Source organism: Euprymna scolopes, chromosome 3, assembly GCF_053919585.1.
Source record: "Euprymna scolopes isolate OS-2025 chromosome 3, ASM5391958v1, whole genome shotgun sequence".
Classification (NCBI taxonomy): Eukaryota; Metazoa; Mollusca; class Cephalopoda; order Sepiida; family Sepiolidae; genus Euprymna; species Euprymna scolopes.
In genome coordinates, this window is record NC_136484.1 from 48,606,402 (window position 1) to 48,623,099 (window position 16,698).

The 16,698-nt window shown below is 32.6% G+C and overlaps 1 long non-coding RNA gene and 1 pseudogene across 1 annotated transcript in view; one reads left to right on the plus strand and one right to left on the minus strand.

Moving 5' to 3' along the window:
* LOC145254840 (uncharacterized) overlaps positions 1-15,561 on the minus strand; it is a 40,713-nt gene extending 25,152 nt beyond the window's left edge. Inside the window, exon 1 of the long non-coding RNA XR_013863814.1 lies at positions 15,354-15,561. This is a non-coding gene — a long non-coding RNA (uncharacterized LOC145254840). The remainder of the gene's footprint in view (positions 1-15,353) is intronic.
* On the plus strand, positions 12,493-12,609 carry LOC145263690 (5S ribosomal RNA; annotated as a pseudogene).
* Positions 15,562-16,698: the final 1,137 nt, after the last annotated feature.

Sequence of the window (16,698 nt, forward strand, 5' to 3'; positions counted from 1 at the left end):
GTTCTTGCTACTAAGTCCAAGGAGAAATGCCAACATTTTCAAGCTTCAATACAATCCACCTTTGTCCAGTCTGCACCCCCTCAGGATGCTGCCTCTGCCTGGCTGCGGATTCGTGACACTGTTGGAGTTTGCGCACTCTCCAGTTTTGGTAGACGTACAGTAAAGCAGCCGGACTGGTTCAGACACCACGCGGACACACTCCATCAAGCACTAGCAGAAAAGCGAGCGGCAAGACTGGCTGTGATGCAGGACCCCTCTCCTCAAGCTACTAGCCTCTGGAAGCAGAGCCGCTCAAAAGTGCAGCGCCTAACTCGAGAGGCTAAACACAACTATTGGAGTGACATCTCCAAGCGTGCTGAAGACTGCTCTGCCACCGGCAACACTGGTGGCATGTACCAAGCTCTGAAAGAGGCTCTAGGTCCTCCTGTGAAGAAATCATCTCCTTTGCGATCTCTGACCGGAGAACTACTCACCAATCCTGATGATCAGCTTGACCGTTGGGTGGAGCACTACAGCTCACTGTATGCTCAACCTGTAGCAGCTAGTGAGGCTGCTATAATAGCTGCTGTTCCCCAACTACCAGTCCTCCATGAGCTAGATTACGACATCACCATCGATGAAGTACACAAGACCATCAAGCTACTGAGGAACAACAAAGCCCCCGGCGTGGATGGGCTACCTTCAGAAATCTTCAGATGCGGTGGTGACTCACTAACTGAGGAACTCCATCATCTCTTCTCAATCTGCTGGAATGAAGGTACTATTCCCGATGAACTTCGTAACGCCAACATAGTTACCCTGTATAAGAACAAAGGGTTTCGCTGCGACTGCAACAACTACCGTGGCATATCTCTACTTTCCCAGCCTGGAAAGATCTATGCCCGCTTAGTCCTGCCACGTCTCCAGATTATTGCCAACAGAATTCTTCCTGAGAGTCAATGTGGCTTTCGACCTGGCCGCTCTACCACTGACATGATCTTTTCTGTTCGTCAGATCCAGGAGAAATGCATTGAGCAAGGCCGTCCTCTCTATGCAGTTTTCGTTGACTTGACGAAGGCCTTTGATTATGTTAGCAGATCAGGGCTATTTCTAGTCCTCCGTCTACTGGGCTGCCCTCCCAAACTCCTGAAAACCATACAAGAATTTCACGATCAGATGAAGGCTACAGTACAGTTTGAGGGCTCTCGTTCTAAAGAGTTCCCCATCTCTTGTGGTGTCAAGCAAGGCTGCGTGTTAGCTCCTACTCTGTTCGGAATATATTTCTCAGCTGTTCTGCGCCGAGCCTTCCCAAACCCAACTGGAGTGCTCCTTCACACTCGCAGTACTGGAGGCCTATTCAACCTGGCCAGGCTACGCTCAAAAACTATGGTTAACCGCGTACAGATCCGTGAACTCCTGTACGCTGATGATGCTGCCTTCATCGCCAACTCGGAGGTTGAGCTTCAGGCAATGTGCTCCTCCTTTGCTTCTGCCTGCGAGGAGTTTGGTCTCAAAATCAGCCTAGGCAAGACGGTGGTCTTTGCCCAGCCTGCTGGGCTTTCACCCATAATAACCGTAAACAATCATGTACTGTCAAACGTCACCAAGTTCACTTACTTGGGTTCTACAGTTGATAACACCAACAGTCTTGATTGTGAACTGGACTCCCGCATTGGAAAGGCATCATCAACTTTCGGCAGGCTTAGTGAGAGAGTCTGGAAGAACAAGTCCCTCTCGCTACACCTAAAGATCAAGGTTTACGAGGCCTGCATCCTCAGCACTCTCCTGTATGGCAGTGAGACTTGGTGCACCTACCGCCGACACGAACACCGTCTGAACGCCTTCCACTTCCGATGCCTGCGCACAATTCTTGGATTCACATGGAAGGATCATGTACCAAACACAGCTATCCTCTCCACGACCAAGAGTACTGACATGTACACAGTGCTGCGCATCCGTCGCTTACGTTGGGCTGGCCACACCTGCCGCATGGACGACAGCCGGCTACCAAAAGCACTTCTCTTTGGAGAGATAGCTGATGCCCCTCGCTGTGCTGGCAGGCCACGCCTCCGCTACAAGGATGTCCTGAAACGTGACCTCCAGGTCTTCGGCATCCCTCACAACACTTGGGAAACCTCTGCCGGCAACCGAGCAAAGTGGCAAGCTGCTATAAGATCTGGTGCCAAAAGATCCTGCCAGCAATACACAGACTTCCTGAACTGTAGAAGACTGAAGCGCCTTGCCAATCGTCGTCCTCGACGTTAAGGGCCTATGTATGTATGTATTTATATATTTATATGTATATATATGCATGTATTTATATGTATATATGTATATATACATATAAATATATATATACATATTCATACATACATACATATATACACATAAATATATATATATATATACATACATACATATAAATACATGTATATGTATATAGATATAAATACATAAATATATATATACATATAAATACATACATATATATATACGTCTAAATACATACATATATATATACATATAAATACATACATATATATATACGTCTAAATACATACATATATATATACGTCTAAATACATACATATATATATACGTCTAAATACATACATATATATATACATATAAATACACACATATATATATACATATAAATATATACATATATATACATATAAATATATACATATATATACATATAAATACATACATATATATATACATATAAATACATACATATATACATTACATACATATATACATTAAATACATACATATATATACATATAAATACATACATATATATACATATAAATACATATATATATATATAAATACATATATATATATAAATACATACATATATATATAAATCCATACATATATATACATACAAAATATATACATATATATACATACATATATATACATATAAATACATACATATATATACATATAAATGCATACATATATATATATACATATAAATACATATATATATATATATATATATATATATATAAATACATACATATATATACATATAAATACATACATATATATACATATAAATATATACATATATATACATATAAATACATGCATATATATACATATAAATACATACATATATATACATATAAATACATACATATATATACATATACATACGTACATATATATACATATATATACATATACAGTGATGATCATATTTATTGGCACGGTAAAATAAAAGTTAAATTTTGTCTAATAAATTCTAAAAAAGGGATTAAATTAAAGAAAATAACAAAGTATATTATGTATTTTTAACTGGCCTTTCCGATGCAGCAATCGGATTTTAGAAAAAATAAATAACAAAGGAACAACAAACATAATTGCAAAAAACCCTTGTTCAAAATTATTGGCACGGCTTTGTTTTTCTTTTAGTATCAGTATAATATCAATCAATTTCCGGTTTACGTGCTTTCTGAACTTTTTTATAGCCATATTATGCTTGTTTAACGCTAATTCAGTGAATAATTTTTTTCAGATAATTTTTAGATAGCGATTTATTCAAACTATTATAAGTGACTAAATTATAATTTTCAATCGCCATGGTTAAAACTAAGGAACACAGCGAAGACGTCAGGAAGCTTGTTGTAGCATGCCATACCAATGGGGAGGGCTATGATAAGATTTCAAAGAAGCTAAACCTTCCCAAATCCACTGTTAGAGCCATAATAAACAAGTTCAAATCGCAAGGCCACGTTATGAGTTTAGAGGGTAGAGGGAGAAAAAGGATTCTTTCCCCAAGAGATGAACGGAAAATTGTTCGACAAGTAAAACAAAACCCAAGGATCTCTGTTGGGGAGATTGTTGATGAACAGAGCACCTCTGGAGTGAATGTATCTCGACATACAGTTGGTAGAGTTTTGAAGAGAGCTGGTTTAAAAGCATGTCGTCCGAGAAAGACTCCCTTATTGAAGCCTATGCACCTGAAAGCAAGGCTAGCCTTTGCAAAACGTCATATTGATAAAGATGTTGCATTCTGGAAACGTGTTCTATGGACTGACGAAACGAAAATAGAGTTATTTGGCCATAATAAAGTGTCTTATATTTACAGAAAATCTGGCGAAGCTTTCCTGCCTAAGAACACCATACCAACAGTGAAGCACGGTGGAGGCAGTTTGATGTTTTGGGGATTCTTTGCTGCCTCTGGACCAGGGCGACTTGTTAAGGTCACAGGTAGCATAAAAAAGGAAGATTATGTTAAAATATTGGATGAAAACCTGAAAGACTCTGCTAAAGAGCTCTCACTTGGTCGTCGTTAGTGGTTCATGCAAGATAATGACCCAAAGCATTCGGCTAAACTGACTAAGAAATGGCTTGAGGACAATCATATTAATGTTTTGGAGTGGCCATCACAAAGCCCAGACCTTAATCCAATTGAAAATTTATGGAGAACATTAAAATTGAGGGTAATGCAAAGGAAGCCTAAGAATCTTATTCAATTGGAGGATTATTGTCAGGAAGAGTGGGCTAAAATTACTACTGAAGAGTGCAACAACTTGGTTGTAAACTATGAAAAGCGACTGAGGAAGGTAATCAAGGCCAAAGGCTATACAATTGATTATTAAATAAATCGTGCCAATAATTTTGAACAAGGGTTTTTTGCAATTATGTTTGTTGTTCCTTTGTTATTTATTTTTTCTAAAATCCGATTGCTGCATCGGAAAGGCCAGTTAAAAATACATAATATACTTTGTTATTTTCTTTAATTTAATCCCTTTTTTAGAATTTATTAGACAAAATTTAACTTTTATTTTACCGTGCCAATAAATATGATCATCACTGTATATCTATATATACATATATATATACATATATATAGATATAAATACATATATATATATAAATAAATACATATATATACATATAAATATATACATATACATATTTATACATATATGTACATATATATACATATAAATGCATACATATATATATACATATATATACATATAAATACATATAAATACATACACATATATATATATACATATAAATACATATGTATATACATATAAATACATATATATATTTATACATGTAAATGCATACATATATATACAGATAAATACGTACATATATATACATATAAATACATATATATATATATTAATAAATACATATATATATATTCAAATACATGTATATATACAAATACATATATATATACAAATACATATATATATATACATATAAATACATACATATATATATACACATATAAATACATACATATACACATATAAATACATACATATATACATATGAATACATACATATATATACATATAAATACATACATATATATACATACAAATACATACATATATATATACATATATATACGTACATATATATACATACATACATACATACATACATACATACATACATACATACATACATACATACATACATAAGATACAAACCAAGTTATTTGTTCCTCAACATGTCTTTATTTCGAGACTTGATGAATGAAATTCACACATGACTTGGTTTGTTCCTTTATTTTTTTAGTTCTCTATTTCGTCACAATACTATTGCCATTATTCTCATCATATATGTATATATGTGTGTCTGTGTGTGTATGTGAAAAATATGCTTAATCAATGATATTTCACCCTCTATTCATACCAATCCTTTTATTTATGAAGCTCGACGTATGTTAAATATAATTACAGATCATATACAAATAAATGACAAAAAGTCTATATTCCAAATTTCAAGATGTTGTTACTATTACCGTTTATTTCTTTCAACATATTTAAATGTTCGATTCTTGACTGCACTCGTTCTGTAGCGCAGAAACAATCATATAATTATTATTTTAATTTTTTAATATTTTCCACCCTAATTCATCAGAAGAAAAAGAACGTACGCGAAAAACAAATGAAAGAATACGTAAATATCATAAAGCATGATGCAACTACTCTTGGGATTTCTTCGGATTTATGTAATCATATCTAATTTTTTTTTAATTTTTTTTTTTTAAAGTTAATGAGTTCTTATTCTTTTAATGAGTCAGGGCAGAAAATATTCAAAAATTCACATAATGATCATATGATTGTTTCTGCGCTATGAAACAGGTGCTCTCAAGAATTAAAAATTTTCACTGGATGAAAAATAAGCAGTAATATGAACATCATCTTGGAATTTGGAATATACTTTTTGTCATATATATATATATATATATATATATATATATATATATATATATATATATATATATATATATATAACATAGATTCTTTATAAATCGCTAAATATTTAACTAAAAAATGGTTATTTTGTCTTAATTACATTAAAAAAGACCTCTTAAATGCGCATATATTTTCTCAAATGTAAAAATACACTTGTAAGGTCGTGATCTATAGATTTTAATCCCGTTTGAAGTTTAAATCAGTAAATATTTATTATTTTATTATTACTGTTAGCAACGAAAGATTTTTTTAAAGGAATTGTTTTTTGGCATCGGAATATAAGCACAAATTTTTCTGATTCCGATACTGATTCCAATACCCCCAAAAGTTCCGATTTTACCGATTCCGATTAATTGTCCCAACACTAGCATATATATAATATATATATATATATATATATATATATATATATATATATATATATATATATATATATATATATATATATATATATATATATACTTCGGAATAGTTTTTATTTAACAATCAGTGGTTATGTAAATGTGAGATTGTTGGTTTACAAAATATTACTGGCAGTAATATTCTATAAGTTATCCCATATAAATAAGAATTGCTCGATATGCAAGATAGAGCAAATAAATTAAATTGTAATTCAATGAATTTCAAAAAACTCTCATTGAAATTAAATGAAGTGGTTGAGTTTCATATCAAATAATTTTTATTATTCTAAGCAAGACAAAAAATGTTTTAGAAAGTTTATCTCCTTAACCTATAGGGTTTCGATGTCTACCATCTCATCAGAGGAGTGAAAATATTAGCAAATAGTTATAAAGGTATGCACCCTATTTGCTAAAGTCAGTGAGACATGGAAAGTCAAAGTGAAAATAATAATACATTTATCAGAAGTCCTGTAGCAGGAGTATTTGTAGAAAAAGGATATGAATGTTTTTGGTGATCCAACTTGTTTGGTAAAATCCATATTATACGTTCTTTAGCAAATAGGGTGCATACCTTTATAACTATTTGCTAATATTTTCACTCCTCTGATGAGATGGTAGACATCGAAACCCTATAGGTTAAGGAGATAAACTTTCTAAAACATTTTTTGTCTTGCTTAGAATAATAAAAATTCTTTGATATGAAACTCAACCACTTCATTTCATTTCAATGAGAGTTTTTTGAAATTCATTGAATTACAATTTAATATATATATATATATATATTTATATATATATATATATATATATATATATATGAGTGTGTGTGTGTGTGTGTACAGTACAACCCCGGGATACGGAAGTAGAAATTAGTAACAAAATACAGTATAGTATATAATACACATGTATATTATCAAATAACATTATGAATAATACCGTGGAGCGGGACAAATACCGTAACCAGGGTCCGGAAAAACAGTATTCCGCATCGTAACATGAAAAAGCCGTATCTTGAGGCCATCGTATCCAGGGGTTTTAATATATATATGTGTGTGTGTGTGTGTGTGTGTGTGTGTGTGTGTGTGTGTGTGTGTGTGTGTGTGTGTGCATATGGGTATATATATATATATATATATATATATATATATATATATATATATATATATATATATATATATATATATATCACAGAAAAATCTTAGCCTAATTTTCGATTCCAAAACGATTCTTTTATTTTTTTGTTTTGGCAATAAAAAAAAAAGAAACAAACACAGTTTATTTATTTATTTATCAAAATAAGATTAAGGGCCAAGGAATGGGTTATAAATCCCATTTCCATATTTAACATTGATTCTCAAAGTTTAATTTATTTCTTTTATTGGTCAATTACTGTAAACAAAGTAAACATTAGAGAGTTACCTATGCCTGTTCCCTTTGCAAATGTTTTTGCACCCATCCACTAAACGTCTTTCAGGGAATTCACACTTGATTATTAAAAGATTTAAAATTTTCTGGACAAGGTTTTCCAATTTCGTTGGCACTGGCTGGGCACTGTTTTTGTCTGTCATCAGCTTCTTTTTATATAATTAGCATTTTTTCACTTTGGACATAAATGAAAATCTTGGGTAAAATACACAAAGCGAAAACATTGATAGGTTTTCCGAATTCAAATAGAAATTATATCTACATTTAAACATATACAACCTTCTCCTTCCCAAAAAAGAAAGAAGGATGAGATTCGGACATTTGTTACAGTAACTAACAGAAAAAAAAGAGATGAAAAACAAATACAGTGTAACCCGGATATAAGAAACTTCTTTCCCGGCTCCTACAGCTCTCTTAAATCCGGGTTATTCTTATATCCGGGTTACACTGTACATTAACACAGGCTCTAATTTGGGACCAGAGAAAATCTCTCTTATATCCGTTTTCTTGTAATCGGGTCTCTTATATTCGGATTACACTGTATGCAACTAATAAATGTTACCAAAGGCAAGACTCTTCTTCCTACCTGGATAAGTTTATTTGTGCTTACACTTAGTTTAAAGCAAACTTAGTGTTAAGTTAGAATAAAAAAATGGTGAGCACTGCACAAGGACCTTTGATAACCGCACAAAATTGAAAATTAAACAAATGCTAAATTGAAAATTAAACGAATGTCAACAATCGATATGTTCTACCAGTATTTTGTTTAATTTTCGATTTTTAAGTGATTATATAAGATTAAAAAGTTAGATTGATCAAGAAATGATTTTCATTTTATGTAAAATGTATGTGTGAAACTACTTTCCTACTCGAAATTCTAACTGTTTTTGTTTTTTGGGTTTTTTTTCGGACACATAACCAGCTAAAAAAAAGAACAAGAAAAATGTTGAATCCTATTTTGGGAGAGTGATTTAGCTAAAGGTGTTAATCTATTTGCCATTATTATTATTATTATTATTATTATTATTATTATTATTATTATTATTATTATTTTCATATTGTTTTTTTTCTTTTTAAAGTAATGCAAATCAATCTAATAACCAAGTCTTTATAATCCTGAGAAAAAACATGAACGTTTTATCATAGACATGAAGGTAAAGAATAGTTAACAGAGACTATTTCCAAATGTTAAGAATGGTTTTCTAAATAGTAACATTATTATGTAGAAACTTATCATTGACATGGAACAGGCTTTGTTAACTATTCTGTTCCTACACTATTTTCTTATTTTGCATACAAATCGTCAACTTTTTAAAAATTGTTTATGAAAATTTCAAATAGCGTTAGCGACAAACAAATGCAAATCGGCTTTGTTTAAAAAAAAATACATATCCTGTCTCACAATTTTTCAATCAGTTACAAGGAAAAACATTTTATAAAAATATTTAAAAAGCTCTACACTTGCAATATACGCCTCCTCCCCTTTCAAGTATATTTTTTTATGCTTTGCAAAATATATGCGGACAATACACAGGAGTTTACTGTCACTCGAACATTTTTTAAAAGCATCAATATACTAATTAAATGTTTAGAAATATTTTTAAAAAATCGATATCGATACAGAATAGGGAATGTAGAACAGAATTGGTAATTTTATTGAAATCAGGAAAAATTTTGGAAACGTCCCATCATTAATATATCTATCTATCTATCTATCTATAAAAGTGAACGTGTCTCTGTGTATGTGTGTGTGTGTGTGTGTGTGTGTGTGTGTGTGTGTGTGTGTGTGTGTGTGTGTGTGTCCATTTCCTTACGCAATAACTCAGTCAATTTTTAGTCTACAGACTCGAAATTTGATATACAGGGTAATGAGATTTGGGAAAAATCTATGTGATCAGTGTTCGGCCAGAAATTTGGCTGTTAAGGGGTCAAAGTTCAACGATTTGACTCCTCCGACAATTTTGGGTGTAAATACTTGAAACTTTAGATAAAGGTTCCTTGGACATGGATCTAACTTAAAAACTTGATTTGAGCCCAAAACAATTAATTTTAAGGAGTCATAATAGGGGTCAAAGTTAAAAAAATTGACCTTTTTTTTTTTTTTTTGCTCAGCATATACCTCCAAACACCCGGGCAACGCCGGGCACCCATGCTAGTTTATATTTATATATATATATAAAAGTGAACGTGTCTGTGTATGTGTGTCTGTGTAAATTTCCCTACGCAATAACTCTGTCAATTTTTAATCTACAGACTCGAAATTTGATATACAGGGTACTGAGATTTGGGAAAATCGATGTGATCGGTTTTTGGGCAGAAATTTGGCGATTAAGGGGTCAAAGTTCAACAATTTGACCTTTGAGAACTTTACCAAACTCCTCTGACAATTTTGGATCTACGCAGTTGAAATTTTAGATATAGGTTCCTTGGACATGGATCTAACTTAATAACTTGATTTGAGCCCAAAACAATAAATGTTAAGGGGGTTATAATAGAGGTCAAAGTTTAAAAAATTTACCTTTTTTTTTTTTTTTTGCTCAGCATACACCTCCAAACACCCGGGCAACGCCGGGCACCCATTCTAGTATATATATATATATATATTAGTAGCTAATCGGTGACCACTTGGGAAGGCTAAGCGCTGTATGTACCGTGCTGAATAGTAGAAATTTCCAGGTTAGTATCTGGGGGCACGTTAATTCACTGGGAGAGATTCACCCCCCAGTCTTCATTGAGACATGTATATAGAAGAAGGAAACTCTGATATAAAAACCTGCAGTCTAGTGTATACTCTGTCCTGTGGCAGTCATTTGCACTGACAAAGGTTAGCAGTAACACCAAAGAGTGTAGTTTGTTCTACATAAAGCCTTCACCACAATATACAAATCATCTGTGTGGATTTCCAAGCAAGTTGGTTGTGGCAGAAGCTCATATGTCAAAATCGATGGGAAAGTCCATGATGATATATTTTAAAGCAGCATTCATCCTAGTTGGGTTGAACTGGCTACCTCTGAAGAAGTATATATTGCTCAGGAGAGATGACAATGTTAAGTTTTTGCAGTTTTGCAGGGAGATTTCGACAACCTCCTACGTACAGTGTATGGTATTTCTAAATGGTTACCCATCTGGCTAGGCTCAACATTGCTTAACAAGTGATCTAGCGAGAACTAGTGTATGAACGTGATTAAGTATATATATATATATATATATATATATATATATATATATATATATATATATATATATATATATATAAATGTTATGAGGGTTTTTGAAGCATGAAAACGATGTTACTTTTTTATTTAATATTTTATTTTGATATTTCAAGTGGTCCTCCGCTCTTGGTCACAAAAAATGATGCATTATATATATATATATATATATATATATATATATATATATATATATATATATATATATATATATATATATATATATATATATACTACATTATTATACTGTATTATGTAAAAGGAACTCTGTATCTCTGTATGCCTGTGAGTTCGTTCCCTATGGACTCGAAAACGGTTAGGTTGATTTTTATGAAACTTCACACAAATGTACTTTATGTGTCTGGCAGTGTTCTTAGATAGGTTTTGTGTCGGAATGTCTTTGATAAGTATCGATAATTGATAAATGAAATAATCCAATGAAAGAAGGAACAGGCGATTTTGACTAAGGTTAACACCTTACACAGGCTAGCATCACAAGTGCATTTGGTAAGTTTTATTACCACACAAGTCAAAAGGCCAGATATATAAATCAACAGTAAGTTCTTTGATACGGAATGAGCGCGTTTGAAATAAATGTTCCTGTTTAAAGCACAACTGCACCATGATACTTGACTTTTTCATTTTAAACTTTAATTTAAGCCATTATATGAAAAATAATTTTTATAAAATCAACAGTAGGTTTTATACATCACATTGTAGACAACATTGTTTGTGGACTAAGTCATTGCAGGGAAGCAAATGAAACTTCCTCCCAGTGCAGTGCAATGGGTCTCCAACTAGAACAGGTAATCAATCGATTTGATTGAAAAATGAGCGATTTCACTGACTTTGATGACAATATAAATATGGGAGTGTGAAACATTCATTGTTTATCATTACACCCCAAGCAACGTCGAGGCTTCCTGCTAATGCTCCTTATCTTGAGTTGAGCATATTGGGAAGTGATACACGAATTACCATTAGCATATAAAGCGATGCTCTTTGTGTAAACAAATCGAGCTTAGGTATTTCGGATGACGTCAAAACATCGTTAATTCCCTACTCGCACAGTAGCTGCCGAATACCGTAATGGTTAGAAGCCTTGACTGTCGTACGGGTGGTCGGGTTTCGATCTTGGCTGAGGTAGTTGCCTGTCTAGGCGCACTGATGAGCTGTGATACAGTAAAACAGTACTGTATGTGGATAACATATATATATATATATATATACAGCATAATCACGTTGACACACTGGTTCCTGTCAGATCATCAAAGTTAAGCCACGTTGAGCCTGGCTAGTACCAGATGGGTGACCATTTGGGAATTCTAGGCGCTGTATGTGCTTTCCGCTTATCTCGGCATTGAACCTCCACTGAACCTCCACTTACCACAATGTCGACTCAGGAGAGGTGCGGTTGGAGATTGCGAAACTCTTGTCACAAAAATTTTACGCGCAGGCACTCTCACCATGGGTATCCATAGTCTGTCAAGACTGAAAGAAGCCTTTTATATATATATATATATATATATATATATATATATATATATATATATATATATATATATTAGTGATGGGACGATTCCAATATTTTTCCTGATTCCGATACAATTACCAATTCCGATTCTTTATAATTCTCTAAATATTTAACTATATAGTTGTATTTTTTTTTTCTGATTACCATAAAAACATATGTTAAATGTGCAAATATTTTCCTAAAAGTAAAAATATACTTGTGGGGGACGATCTATCGATTTTAGCTTTGCTGGTGTTTTAAAATCAATAAATATTTATTATTTTATCATTATTACCAGCAATGGAAGATTTAGCTTTAAGCAAAATCAAATAAAATAGACAATTAAAAGAATCGTTTTGGCATCGGAAAATCAATACAAATTTTTCTGATTGCGATATCGATTCCGATACCCTCAAGTATTCCGATTTTTCCGATTCCAATTAATCGTCTCAACGCCAATACATATATATATATATATATATATATATATATATATATATATAAGTGACCTTGTTTTTGTTTTTTTTGTGTGTCTGTATGTGTGCGGAACAATACGCTATGTATTTTTGGTCTGTAAACTTGCCAGAGAAGGGATTTAGATATGTGGAACAGATTCTATTTGTTTTTTAGCCAGTAAAAATAGTTGCTAAGGGATCAAAATTGAAAAATTGGAACTTGGCAGGCGTAAGTCGACTTAAAATGCTTTTATACAGATGCACAATTTTACATTTGTACGTTTAAATCAGTTAATTTGTAAAGCTTTGATATGCATGTCATCTTAGCTCAGATGGTAAGGAATAATACTGGAGAGCGAAATGTTTGGCACACAAGTCATATTTTATTTTACTTTTGAAAATTACTACTATGTATAGGGTACAATATAATAATCAATAGAGAATTGGCTCTGTAATGATAAATATGAAATCTGTATGAATTAAAATATCTTATTTAAGTGTATTTAACGATCAGACAACACTAGGCAGTCTGCTAATATATATATATAAAAGTGACCTGTTCGATTTTGACCCCTTAACAGCTATTTTTCCAGTTAAAAATCAAATTTGTTCCGTAGATCCAAATATTCCATATATCAAGTTTTAAGTTTGTAGACCACAAACTGACAGAGCAGCTTGATAGTGACTCTTCCGCACACACAATCACAGCCGTGAAGAATTGGGACTTAGCAGGCGTTAAGTCAACTTAAAGTGCTTTTGTACAGAGGCCATTCCTAATTTTTTTTTAACTCAAAAAGTTAAAGAGCTAGAAAGACAGGAATGGTACAATTATTGCAAGCAACTTTTGTGCTCCAGAATTTATTTTTCTGCATAGTCAGCACCATTTTTAATACTTATCAGAGACATCTTGATATAAAAACCTACATAAGAACACTCTCAGACACATTAAGTATATTTGTGTGAAATTTGGAAAAGTTCGACCCAGCTGTTTTGGAGTACAGAGGGAACTCTCTCTCTCTCTCTCTCTCTCTCTCTCTCTCTCTCTCTCTCTCTCTCTCACACACACACACACACACACACACACACAGTTCCTTTTATACAATAGTACAGTAGGTATATGGAGAGAGAGATAGGAGAGCGTGATCAAAGCAAAAGTAATAAAAAAATAAGAGAGAGGAGTTAAAGGAAATACAATGAGAGAGGGTGAAAACGATAGACAAAAATTTAATAAGAGATAAGTAACTTTATGGACTATTTTTTTCTTAGGTTACTACAAATTAGAAATGTTAAAATTACAGTTTTTTTTTAACACTAGCCTGGGTGCCCGGCGTTGTTCGGGTGTTTGGAGATGTGCGTTGAGCAAAAAAAAAAAGTGGTAGTAGCCAGGCAGGTTTGAACCCGTACCACAAAGGAGGAAAAGAACGTAAAAAATAAAAATAATAAAAATGTGACGTCTTTGCTGTTGCGCCCATCACCAAACCGGAAGTGGCGAAGGTTTAAATTAAAGCTAGTCAACCAAAAAGAGTGGATGACTTTCGAAAATATCAGATAAAAAAGCGACCCGTCCCAAAAGTGTCCAGTTGAGGGTGAAAGAATTTATGTTTTTAGCCAATTTTTTTATATTTGTCGTCCGAAAGGTCACACTTCAAAACGATACTAATCTCATGAAAATCCGTCGCCTCTGTCGAAAGTTTTAGTAAGACGTACATACATACACATACATTTAAACAAACCGATGAGATTTATATTATAGAAGATAACTCAATTCCAAAACTGAGGAATATTTTAACATGTTTTTTTTTTTTTTTTTACTGTGATTAAAGTATATAGGAAAAAGCCTTAATGAGACAAAAATTCATTAACTCAGTGTTAGTACAGTAGTGGATTTTTCTTTTGTAATATTAATTTTTTTTTTTTTTTTTTTTTGTAATATTAAATTTTGTGTTTCAAAGGAAGCGTGACAGGCCACACGATAAAAAAGACTTTTATAGAAATACAAGGAAGCATCTGAAAAAAAAAAAAAAAAAAAAGATGTTTCAAAATCTCATTGATTATTTGGATATGGGAAATTCCTTAAAAACAGGAAGAAAGATTTCTCTTTGATGAGATGAACTTACTTGTCTTTCTTACAACTGCTTATTTCTTTTTCTTTTTCTTTTCTTTTTTATCTCCTGACGCTACGGCGGCTTTACTTGTTCTTAGTCAGGAGCTTTTTGTTGTGTGGACATCACTTTCTAATGGTAAAAGTGAAATGATGAAAAAAAAAAATGTTGGGAGAGTTGATTTTCAATGCTACAGGGGAGGGTGGAAGTAGTGGTAAGTGCAAATCGGATTCATGACGGGGTAAAATCATAATAAAAGACAAAAAGTCATAATAAAAGATATAATATATAATATATATATATGTGTGTGTGTATGCGAATGTAAGTGTGTGTATGTGTGTGTGTGTGTGTATATATATATATATATATATATATATATATACATGCATACATATATATACGTACCCATATATATATATATATATATATATATATATATATATATATATATATATATATATATATATATATATACACATACATACATACACGTGAGTGCATATAAATGTGTGTATCTGTATCTCTACTCTCTACTATTATATAAAAGGAACTTTGTGTGTGTGTGTGTGTGTGTGTGTGTGTGTGTGTGTGTGTGTGTGTGCGTGTGTGAGAGAGATAGATAGATAGAGAGAGAGAGAGAGAGAGAGAGAGAGAGAGAGAGAGAGAGAGAGAGAGAGTTCCCTGTGGACTCGGAAACACCTGGGCCGATTTTTTTAAAATTTTACACAAAGGTGTTTGATGTTTCTGGGTGTGTTTTTACGTAGGTTTTGTATTGGAAAACAATCCAATTAAAGAAGAAAGTCTGATTTTGACCGGTTAACATTTTTATACAGCTTAACATCACAAGTGCATTTGAGAAGTTTTATTACCGTGCAAGTAGAACGGCTCAACCTATAAAATTAACTGTAGATTCTTTTATAAGATAGGGATGCGTTCAAAATGAATGTTTCTTTTTAGAGCACAATTGAACCATGATACTTGACTTTTGTATATTTAACTTTAATTTAAGTAATTTAATTTAAGTAATTTAAGTAATAATTTCATAAAATCAACAGTTTGTTCCATGATAAGACAGGGGCGTTCGAAAAGAAAGTTTCTGTTTAGAGCACAAGTGAACCATGATACTTGACTTTTGCATTTTAAACTTTAAGTGAAGCCATTATTTACAGATCAATAGTAAATTCTGCAATGTAGACTACAATGTATTGGCCTTTTGTCCAATATCAAAGTGTAGTATTTGTTCTTCAGATACTGCACTTCCATTTCTTGTTCTCTTTCGGTGGAGGAGCAGTCCTTCACGATTGAGACAATTTTTTTATTTTTGTACCTTTTCTCCACATTAAAAAACGACCCTGGTGTC